Raw genomic sequence first — 12,277 nt, forward strand, 5'->3', positions numbered from 1 at the left:
CTTCTCCCCAAAACATGCCTCTTTCTACAGACTACACACACCTTATAGCAGTTTCAGTTTTAAGCGTGTTGGTGCTCTCAAAACCCAGTGTAACCTATGTAGTGTGTGTCACTCTACAGCACTGAATACACAAGTTAGAGCTTCTTTCGCGAATAGAAACGAAAACACATCTTTGTGTGAAAGTCCTACTACAGGTCACTTGGAAATGTCAGGGTTTCATGAGGCTTGCAAGAGATGAAACAATGCATTCCAAAATTTATTCCACATGTGAAAATACACGTTTCTACAGAGATTTGAAGGATCAAGCAAAACCCTACTGGCTGAGTTTTCTTACAGAGAGAAACTCATGCGTTTCATCCTTCTGAAGTGACTTTTCAGATTGAAATTTCTATGCATTTTATACTGTGCAGAATATAGCTATCTGCTTGAGGGTTGTGTCATAGAAGCAACTTTCCTGCCAGAGCTTATTGCAACATTCATTGTTTTGCTAAGTTCTCTAGGGCTAGTTTTGGAAGGTCTTTCAACTTTGGCCAAATCCCGCTTCGTACGAAATTTTTTCACAGTGCTGTTTCCAAGTGTCCACAAAGAACTGCTGCTTGAAATCCATCACATGCACTTCTCCCATACTGGTGTGCTCCTTTTACTACTTGGATTTTGGTTTCCGCTTATTTCTTTGAAATGACAAGTCTTCTTTCCAGGGTCTTTCCATCTTTGGGGATATTAAAAATAGAAGTCCATTTTTGAAAGTTCCTCTTTTCTGCGATGTGTTATGAGGCAAACTTCTCCTCGAGAGATGCCTCTTTCTCCATGCTACACACACTTTGTAGCAGTTTCACGTTTAAGCATGTTGGTGCTCTCAAAAAGCTGTGGAAGATATGTAGAGTGTGTCACTCACCAGCATTGAGTACACAACTTAGAGCTCCTTTTGCAAACACACACGCAAACACAACTTTTTCTTCAAAGTCCTCTTCAGGGCACCTGGAGATGTCAGGGTTTCATCGAGAACATGAAGTCCATCATGCTTTGGCACTCTGCAGCCGATAGAAATGAACTTTTGTACATGCCCACCTGAATTTCACTGCAAAAGGCCCTTCTTTTCTGCTTTCTTGAACCTTCTCAATGCATTAGTTGAAAGAGCTTGTTTGAGCAAGAGTGATCCGGTGTGCGTTTCCTTGGATGTCAAGTCATTTGGGATAAATAATTGGTGTTTTCCCACATTGTCTAAGGAAACCACATAGATGGCTGCACATGAGGATTGCAACAGATGAAACGGTGCATCCCAAAACTTATTCCACCTGTGAAAATACACGTTTCTACAGCGATCTGAAGGAGCAAGCAAAACCCTACTGGCTGAGTTTTCTTACAGAGAGAAACACATGCGTTTCATCCTTCTGGAGTGACTTTTCAGACTACAATTTATATGTATTTTGTAGTGTGCAGAATGTAGCTATCTGCTCGGGGGTTGTGTCATAGACGCACGTTTCCTGCCGGAGACTTATTGCAACATTCATTGTCTGACTAAGTTCTCTGGGGTTAGTTTTGGAAGGTCTTTCAACTTTGCCCAAATAACGCTTCATACGAAATTTTTTCACAGCGTTGTTTCCAAGTGCCCACAAAGAGCTGATGCTTGAAATCCTACAAATGTGCTTCGCCCATACTGGTGTGGTCTTTCACTACCTGGATTTTGGTTCCTCTTCTTTCTTTGAAATTACAAGCCTTCATTCAGCATGCCTCACACACCTTGTAGCAGTTTCAGTATTAAGCATGTTGGTTCTCTCAAAACGCTGTGTAACCTATGTAGAGTGTGTCACTCTCCAGCATTGAATACACAACTTAGAGCTCCTTTCACCACAGACACGCAAACACATCTTTTTGTGAAAGTCCTACTTCAGGTCACTTGGAAATGTAAGGGTTTCATCGAGAACATGAAGTCAATCATGCTTTTGCACTCTGCAACCGATAGAAATGACTCTTTGTACATGCCCGTCTGAAAATAACTGCAAAATGCCCTTCTTTTCAGCTTTCTTGAATGTTCTCAACGCATTAGGTGAAAGAGCGTGTTTGAGCAAGAGTGATGCAGTGTGCGTTTTCCTGGATTTCAGGTGATTTGGGAAACATAATCCGCGTTTCTCCACAGTAAGAAACAACATGAGGCTTGCAAGAGATTGAAACAATGCAACCCAAAATGTATTCCAGCAGTGAAAACACACGTTTCTACAAAGACTTTGAAGGAGCAAGCAAAAGCCTAGTGGCTGAGTGTTCTTTCAGAGAGAAACACATGCATTTCATCCTTCTGGAGTGAGTTTTCAGCTTGGAATTCACATGCGTTTTGTACTTGCAGAATGTAGCTACCTGCTCGGGGTTTGTGCCATAGAAGCACCTTTCCTGCAGGAGCTTATTGCAACATTCGTTGTTTGGCCAAGTTCTTTAGGGCTGGTTTTGGAAGGTCTTTCAGGTTGGTGAAATTCCACTTCCTACGAAGTTTTTTCACAGCGCTGTTTCCAAGTGTCCACAAAGAGCTGCTGCTTGAAACTGTCCACATGCACATCTCCCATACTGGTGTGCTCGTTTTACTACCTGGATTTTAGTTTCCTCTTCTTTCTTTGAAATGACAAGCCTTCTTTCTGCATGCAACACACCTTGTAGCAGTTTTAGTTTGAAGCATGTTGGTGCTCTCAAAACGCTGTGGAACCTATGTAGAGTGTTTCACTCTCCAGCACTGAATACACAACTTAGAACTCCTTTCACCACAGACACGCAAACACATCTCTTTGTGAAAGTCTTAATTCAAGTCACTTGGAAATGTAAGGGCTTCATCGAGAACATGAAGGCAATCATGCTTTCGCACTCTGCAACTAATAGAAATGACCTCTTGTACATGCCTGTCTGAATTTCACTGCAAAATGCCCTACTTTTCTGGTTTCTTGAATGTTCTCAACGCATTAGGAGAAAGAGCGTGTTTGAGCAAGAGTGATGCAGTGTGCGGTTTCCTGGATTCAAGTGATTTGGGAAACATACTCCTTGTTTTGTCACATTGTCCGAGAAACAACATGAGGTTTGCAAGAGATTGAAACAATGCATCCCAAAGCGCATTCCAGCAGTGAAAAGAGACGTTTCTACAAAGAGTTTGAAGGAGCAAGCAAAAGCCTAGTGGCTGAGTGTTCTTTCAGAGAGAAACACATGCATTTCATTCTTCTGTGGACAGTTTTCGGCCTGAAATTCATTTGCATTTTGTACTGTGCAGATGTAGCTACCTGCTCGGGAGTTGAGTCATAGAAGCACCTATCCTGCAGGAGCTTATTGCAACATTCATTGTTTGGCTAAGTTCTTTAGGGTTGGTTTTGAAAGGTCTTTCAACTTTGGCAAAATCCCGCTTCGTACGAAATTGTTCCCAGCGCTGTTTCCAAGTGTCCACAAAGAGCTGCTGCTTGAAACTGTCCACATGCACATCTCCCATACTGGTTTGCTCGTTTTACTACCTGGATTTTGTTTTCCTCTTATTTCTTTGAAATGGCAAGCCTTCTTTCTGCATGCCACACACTCCTTGTAGCAGTTTCAGTTTGAAGCATGTTGGTTCTCTCAAAAAGATCTGTAACCTATGTAGAGTGTGTCACTCTCTAGCACTGAATACACAGCTTAGAGCTCCTTTCACCACAGACACGCAAACACATCTTTTTGTGAAAGTCCTACTTCAGGTCACTTGGAAATGTAATGGTTTCATCGAGAACATGAAGTCAATCATGCTTTTGCACTCTGCAACCGATAGAAATGACTTTTTGTACATGCCCGTCTGAAATTCACTGCAAAATGCCCTTCTTTTCAGATTTCTTGAATGTTCTCAACGCATTAGGTGAAAGAGCGTGTTTGAGCAAGAGTGATGCAGTGTGCGTTTTCCTGGATTTCAAGTGATTTGGGAAACATAATCTGCATTTCTCCACAGGAAGAAACAACATGAGGCTTGCAAGAGATGGAAACAATGCATCCCAAAACGTATTCCAGCAGTGAAAACACACGTTCCTACAAAGACTTTGAAGGAGCAAGCAAAAGCCTAGTGGTTGAGTGTTCTTTTAGAGAGAAACACATGCATTTCATCCTTCTGGAGTGAGTTTTCAGCTTGGAATTCATATGCGTTTTGTACTTGCAGAATGTAGCTACCTGCTCGGGGTTTGTGCCATAGAAGCACCTTTCCTGCAGGAGCTTATTGCAACATTCATTGTTTGGCTAAGTTCTTTAGGGCTGGTATTGGAAGGTCTTTCAGGTTCGTCAAATTCCACATCATACGAAGTTTGTTCACAGCGCTGTTTCCAAGTGTCCACAAAGAGATGCTGCTTGAAACTGTCCACATGCACATCTCCCATACGGGTGTGCTCGTTTCACTACGTGGATTTTGGTTTCTTCTTTCTTTGAAATGACAAGCCTTCTTTCCACGGTTGTCCCATCTTTGGGGAAATTGACCAGAGAAGTCCATTTTTGAAAGGTGCTCTTCTCTGGGATGTGTTCTAAGGCAAACTTCTCCTCGAAAGATGCCTCTATCTGCATGCTACACACACCTTGTAGCAGTCTCAGTTTTAAGTATATTGGTGCTCTCAAAACGCTGTGTAACCTATGTACAGTGTGTCACTCCCCAGCTCTGAATAGACAACGTAAAGCTGCTTTCGCAAACAGATTCGCAAGCACATCTTTTTGTGAAGGTCCTACTTCAGGTCACTTGGAAATGTAAAGGTTTCATCTTGAACATGAAGTCAATCATGCTTTTCCACTCTGCAAACAATAGAAATGAACTTTTGTACATACCCATCTGAATTTCACATCAAAATGCCCTTCTTTTCTGGTTTCTTGAATGTTCTCAACACATTAGGAGAAAGAGCGTGTTTGAGCAAGAGTGATGCAGTGTGCGTTTTCCTGGATTTCAGGTGATTTGGGAAACATAATCCGCGTTTCTCCACAGTAAGAAACAACATGAGGCTTGCAAGAGATTGAAACAATGCAACCCAAAATGTATTCCAGCAGTGAAAACACACGTTTCTACAAAGACTTTGAAGGAGCAAGCAAAAGCCTAGTGGCTGAGTGTTCTTTCAGAGAGAAACACATGCATTTCATCCTTCTGGAGTGAGTTTTCAGCTTGGAATTCATATGCGTTTTGAACTTGCAGAATGTAGCTACCTGCTCGGGGTTTGTGCCATAGAAGCACCTTTCCTGCAGGAGCTTATTGCAACATTCGTTGTTTGGCCAAGTTCTTTAGGGCTGGTTTTGGAAGGTCTTTCATGTTGGTCAAATTCCACTTCCTACGAAGTTTGTTCACAGCGCTGTTTCCAAGGGTCCACAAAGAGATGCTGCTTGAAACTGTCCACATGCACATCTCCCATACGGGTGTGCTCGTTTCACTACGTGGATTTTGGTTTCTTCTTTCTTTGAAATGACAAGCCTTCTTTCCACGGTTGTCCCATCTTTGGGGAAATTGACCAGAGAAGTCCATTTTTGAAAGGTGCTCTTCTCTGGGATGTGTTCTAAGGCAAACTTCTCCTCGAAAGATGCCTCTATCTGCATGCTACACACACCTTGTAGCAGTCTCAGTTTTAAGTATATTGGTGCTCTCAAAACGCTGTGTAACCTATGTACAGTGTGTCACTCCCCAGCACTGAATACACAACATAGATCTCCTTTCAACACAGACACGCAAACACATCTTTTTGTGAAAGTCCTACTTCAGGTCACTTGCAAATGTAAAGGTTTCATCTTGAACACGAAGTCAATCATGCTTTTGCACTCTGCAACCAATAGAAATGACTTTTTGTACATACCCATCTGATTTCACATCAAAATGCCCTTCTTTTCTGGTTTCTTGAATGTTCTCAACACATTAGGAGAAAGAGCGTGTTTGAGCAAGAGTGATGCAGTGTGCGTTTTCCTGGATTTCAGGTGATTTGGGAAACATAATCCGCGTTTCTCCACAGTAAGAAACAACATGAGGCTTGCAAGAGATTGAAACAATGCAACCCAAAATGTATTCTAGCAGTGAAAACACACGTTTCTACAAAGACTTTGAAGGAGCAAGCAAAAGCCTAGTGGCTGAGTGTTCTTTCAGAGAGAAACACATGCATTTCATCCTTCTGGAGTGAGTTTTCAGCTTGGAATTCATATGCGTTTTGTACTTGCAGAATGTAGCTACCTGCTCGGGGTTTGTGCCATAGAAGCACCTTTCCTGCAGGAGCTTATTGCAACATTCGTTGTTTGGCCAAGTTCTTTAGGGCTGGTTTTGGAAGGTCTTTCAGGTTGGTCAAATTCCACTTCCTACGAAGTTTTTTCACAGCGCTGTTTCCAAGTGTCCACAAAGAGCTGCTGCTTGAAACTGTCCACATGCACATCTCCCATACTGGTGTGCTCGTTTTACTACCTGGATTTTAGTTTCCTCTTCTTTCTTTGAAATGACAAGCCTTCTTTCTGCATGCAACACACCTTGTAGCAGTTTTAGTTTGAAGCATGTTGGTGCTCTCAAAACGCTGTGGAACCTATGTAGAGTGTTTCACTCTCCAGCACTGAATACACAACTTAGAACTCCTTTCACCACAGACACGCAAACACATCTCTTTGTGAAAGTCTTAATTCAAGTCACTTGGAAATGTAAGGGCTTCATCGAGAACATGAAGGCAATCATGCTTTCGCACTCTGCAACTAATAGAAATGACCTCTTGTACATGCCTGTCTGAATTTCACTGCAAAATGCCCTACTTTTCTGGTTTCTTGAATGTTCTCAACGCATTAGGAGAAAGAGCGTGTTTGAGCAAGAGTGATGCAGTGTGCGGTTTCCTGGATTCAAGTGATTTGGGAAACATACTCCTTGTTTTGTCACATTGTCCGAGAAACAACATGAGGTTTGCAAGAGATTGAAACAATGCATCCCAAAGCGCATTCCAGCAGTGAAAAGAGACGTTTCTACAAAGAGTTTGAAGGAGCAAGCAAAAGCCTAGTGGCTGAGTGTTCTTTCAGAGAGAAACACATGCATTTCATTCTTCTGTGGACAGTTTTCGGCCTGAAATTCATTTGCATTTTGTACTGTGCAGATGTAGCTACCTGCTCGGGAGTTGAGTCATAGAAGCACCTATCCTGCAGGAGCTTATTGCAACATTCATTGTTTGGCTAAGTTCTTTAGGGTTGGTTTTGAAAGGTCTTTCAACTTTGGCAAAATCCCGCTTCGTACGAAATTGTTCCCAGCGCTGTTTCCAAGTGTCCACAAAGAGCTGCTGCTTGAAACTGTCCACATGCACATCTCCCATACTGGTTTGCTCGTTTTACTACCTGGATTTTGTTTTCCTCTTATTTCTTTGAAATGGCAAGCCTTCTTTCTGCATGCCACACACTCCTTGTAGCAGTTTCAGTTTGAAGCATGTTGGTTCTCTCAAAAAGATCTGTAACCTATGTAGAGTGTGTCACTCTCTAGCACTGAATACACAGCTTAGAGCTCCTTTCACCACAGACACGCAAACACATCTTTTTGTGAAAGTCCTACTTCAGGTCACTTGGAAATGTAATGGTTTCATCGAGAACATGAAGTCAATCATGCTTTTGCACTCTGCAACCGATAGAAATGACTTTTTGTACATGCCCGTCTGAAATTCACTGCAAAATGCCCTTCTTTTCAGATTTCTTGAATGTTCTCAACGCATTAGGTGAAAGAGCGTGTTTGAGCAAGAGTGATGCAGTGTGCGTTTTCCTGGATTTCAAGTGATTTGGGAAACATAATCTGCATTTCTCCACAGGAAGAAACAACATGAGGCTTGCAAGAGATGGAAACAATGCATCCCAAAACGTATTTCAGCAGTGAAAACACACGTTCCTACAAAGACTTTGAAGGAGCAAGCAAAAGCCTAGTGGTTGAGTGTTCTTTTAGAGAGAAACACATGCATTTCATCCTTCTGGAGTGAGTTTTCAGCTTGGAATTCATATGCGTTTTGTACTTGCAGAATGTAGCTACCTGCTCGGGGTTTGTGCCATAGAAGCACCTTTCCTGCAGGAGCTTATTGCAACATTCATTGTTTGGCTAAGTTCTTTAGGGCTGGTATTGGAAGGTCTTTCAGGTTCGTCAAATTCCACATCATACGAAGTTTTTTCACAGCGCTGTTTCCAAGGGTCCACAAAGAGATGCTGCTTGAAACTGTCCACATGCACATCTCCCATACGGGTGTGCTCGTTTCACTACGTGGATTTTGGTTTCTTCTTTCTTTGAAATGACAAGCCTTCTTTCCACGGTTGTCCCATCTTTGGGGAAATTGACCAGAGAAGTCCATTTTTGAAAGGTGCTCTTCTCTGGGATGTGTTCTAAGGCAAACTTCTCCTCGAAAGATGCCTCTATCTGCATGCTACACACACCTTGTAGCAGTCTCAGTTTTAAGTATATTGGTGCTCTCAAAACGCTGTGTAACCTATGTACAGTGTGTCACTCCCCAGCTCTGAATAGACAACGTAAAGCTGCTTTCGCAAACAGATTCGCAAGCACATCTTTTTGTGAAGGTCCTACTTCAGGTCACTTGGAAATGTAAAGGTTTCATCTTGAACATGAAGTCAATCATGCTTTTCCACTCTGCAAACAATAGAAATGAAATTTGTACATACCCATCTGAATTTCACATCAAAATGCCCTTCTTTTCTGGTTTCTTGAATGTTCTCAACACATTAGGTGAAAGAGCGTGTTTGAGCAAGAGTGATGCAGTGTGCGTTTTCCTGGATTTCAGGTGATTTGGGAAACATAATCCGCGTTTCTCCACAGTAAGAAACAACATGAGGCTTGCAAGAGATTGAAACAATGCAACCCAAAATGTATTCCAGCAGTGAAAACACACGTTTCTACAAAGACTTTGAAGGAGCAAGCAAAAGCCTAATGGCTGAGTGTTCTTTCAGAGAGAAACACATGCATTTCATCCTTCTGGAGTGAGTTTTCAGCTTGGAATTCATATGCGTTTTGAACTTGCAGAATGTAGCTACCTGCTCGGGGTTTGTGCCATAGAAGCACCTTTCCTGCAGGAGCTTATTGCAACATTCGTTGTTTGGCTAAGTTCTTTAGGGCTGGTTTTGGAAGGTCTTTCATGTTGGTCAAATTCCACTTCCTACGAAGTTTGTTCACAGCGCTGTTTCCAAGGGTCCACAAAGAGATGCTGCTTGAAACTGTCCACATGCACATCTCCCATACGGGTGTGCTCGTTTCACTACGTGGATTTTGGTTTCTTCTTTCTTTGAAATGACAAGCCTTCTTTCCACGGTTGTCCCATCTTTGGGGAAATTGACCAGAGAAGTCCATTTTTGAAAGGTGCTCTTCTCTGGGATGTGTTCTAAGGCAAACTTCTCCTCGAAAGATGCCTCTATCTGCATGCTACACACACCTTGTAGCAGTCTCAGTTTTAAGTATATTGGTGCTCTCAAAACGCTGTGTAACCTATGTACAGTGTGTCACTCCCCAGCACTGAATACACAACATAGATCTCCTTTCAACACAGACACGCAAACACATCTTTTTGTGAAAGTCCTACTTCAGGTCACTTGCAAATGTAAAGGTTTCATCTTGAACACGAAGTCAATCATGCTTTTGCACTCTGCAACCAATAGAAATGACTTTTTGTACATACCCATCTGATTTCACATCAAAATGCCCTTCTTTTCTGGTTTCTTGAATGTTCTCAACACATTAGGAGAAAGAGCGTGTTTGAGCAAGAGTGATGCAGTGTGCGTTTTCCTGGATTTCAGGTGATTTGGGAAACATAATCCGCGTTTCTCCACAGTAAGAAACAACATGAGGCTTGCAAGAGATTGAAACAATGCAACCCAAAATGTATTCTAGCAGTGAAAACACACGTTTCTACAAAGACTTTGAAGGAGCAAGCAAAAGCTTAGTGGCTGAGTGTTCTTTCAGAGAGAAACACATGCATTTCATCCTTCTGGAGTGAGTTTTCAGCTTGGAATTCATATGCGTTTTGTACTTGCAGAATGTAGCTACCTGCTCGGGGTTTGTGCCATAGAAGCACCTTTCCTGCAGGAGCTTATTGCAACATTCGTTGTTTGGCCAAGTTCTTTAGGGCTGGTTTTGGAAGGTCTTTCAGGTTGGTCAAATTCCACATCATACGAAGTTTTTTCACAGCGCTGTTTCCAAGTGTCCACAAAGAGCTGCTGCTTGAAACTGTCCACATGCACATCTCCCATACTGGTGTGCTCGTTTTACTACCTGGATTTTAGTTTCCTCTTCTTTCTTTGAAATGACAAGCCTTCTTTCTGCATGCAACACACCTTGTAGCAGTTTTAGTTTGAAGCATGTTGGTGCTCTCAAAACGCTGTGGAACCTATGTAGAGTGTTTCACTCTCCAGCACTGAATACACAACTTAGAACTCCTTTCACCACAGACACGCAAACACATCTCTTTGTGAAAGTCTTAATTCAAGTCACTTGGAAATGTAAGGGCTTCATCGAGAACATGAAGGCAATCATGCTTTCGCACTCTGCAACTAATAGAAATGACCTCTTGTACATGCCTGTCTGAATTTCACTGCAAAATGCCCTACTTTTCTGGTTTCTTGAATGTTCTCAACGCATTAGGAGAAAGAGCGTGTTTGAGCAAGAGTGATGCAGTGTGCGGTTTCCTGGATTCAAGTGATTTGGGAAACATACTCCTTGTTTTGTCACATTGTCCGAGAAACAACATGAGGTTTGCAAGAGATTGAAACAATGCATCCCAAAGCGCATTCCAGCAGTGAAAAGAGACGTTTCTACAAAGAGTTTGAAGGAGCAAGCAAAAGCCTAGTGGCTGAGTGTTCTTTCAGAGAGAAACACATGCATTTCATTCTTCTGTGGACAGTTTTCGGCCTGAAATTCATTTGCATTTTGTACTGTGCAGATGTAGCTACCTGCTCGGGAGTTGAGTCATAGAAGCACCTATCCTGCAGGAGCTTATTGCAACATTCATTGTTTGGCTAAGTTCTTTAGGGTTGGTTTTGAAAGGTCTTTCAACTTTGGCAAAATCCCGCTTCGTACGAAATTGTTCCCAGCGCTGTTTCCAAGTGTCCACAAAGAGCTGCTGCTTGAAACTGTCCACATGCACATCTCCCATACTGGTTTGCTCGTTTTACTACCTGGATTTTGTTTTCCTCTTATTTCTTTGAAATGGCAAGCCTTCTTTCTGCATGCCACACACTCCTTGTAGCAGTTTCAGTTTGAAGCATGTTGGTTCTCTCAAAAAGATCTGTAACCTATGTAGAGTGTGTCACTCTCTAGCACTGAATACACAGCTTAGAGCTCCTTTCACCACAGACACGCAAACACATCTTTTTGTGAAAGTCCTACTTCAGGTCACTTGGAAATGTAATGGTTTCATCGAGAACATGAAGTCAATCATGCTTTTGCACTCTGCAACCGATAGAAATGACTTTTTGTACATGCCCGTCTGAAATTCACTGCAAAATGCCCTTCTTTTCAGATTTCTTGAATGTTCTCAACGCATTAGGTGAAAGAGCGTGTTTGAGCAAGAGTGATGCAGTGTGCGTTTTCCTGGATTTCAGGTGATTTGGGAAACATAATCCGCGTTTCTCCACAGTAAGAAACAACATGAGGCTTGCAAGAGATTGAAACAATGCAACCCAAAATGTATTCTAGCAGTGAAAACACACGTTTCTACAAAGACTTTGAAGGAGCAAGCAAAAGCCTAGTGGTTGAGTGTTCTTTTAGAGAGAAACACATGCATTTCATCCTTCTGGAGTGAGTTTTCAGCTTGGAATTCATATGCGTTTTGTACTTGCAGAATGTAGCTACCTGCTCGGGGTTTGTGCCATAGAAGCACCTTTCCTGCAGGAGCTTATTGCAACATTCATTGTTTGGCTAAGTTCTTTAGGGCTGGTATTGGAAGGTCTTTCAGGTTCGTCAAATTCCACATCATACGAAGTTTGTTCACAGCGCTGTTTCCAAGGGTCCACAAAGAGATGCTGCTTGAAACTGTCCACATGCACATCTCCCATACGGGTGTGCTCGTTTCACTACGTGGATTTTGGTTTCTTCTTTCTTTGAAATGACAAGCCTTCTTTCCACGGTTGTCCCATCTTTGGGGAAATTGACCAGAGAAGTCCATTTTTGAAAGGTGCTCTTCTCTGGGATGTGTTCTAAGGCAAACTTCTCCTCGAAAGATGCCTCTATCTGCATGCTACACACACCTTGTAGCAGTCTCAGTTTTAAGTATATTGGTGCTCTCAAAACGCTGTGTAACCTATGTACAGTGTGTCACTCCCCAGCTCTGAATAGACAACG

This window comes from Miniopterus natalensis, chromosome 16, assembly GCF_054644295.1.
Source record: "Miniopterus natalensis isolate mMinNat1 chromosome 16, mMinNat1.hap1, whole genome shotgun sequence".
NCBI classification, from domain to species: domain Eukaryota; kingdom Metazoa; phylum Chordata; class Mammalia; order Chiroptera; family Miniopteridae; genus Miniopterus; species Miniopterus natalensis.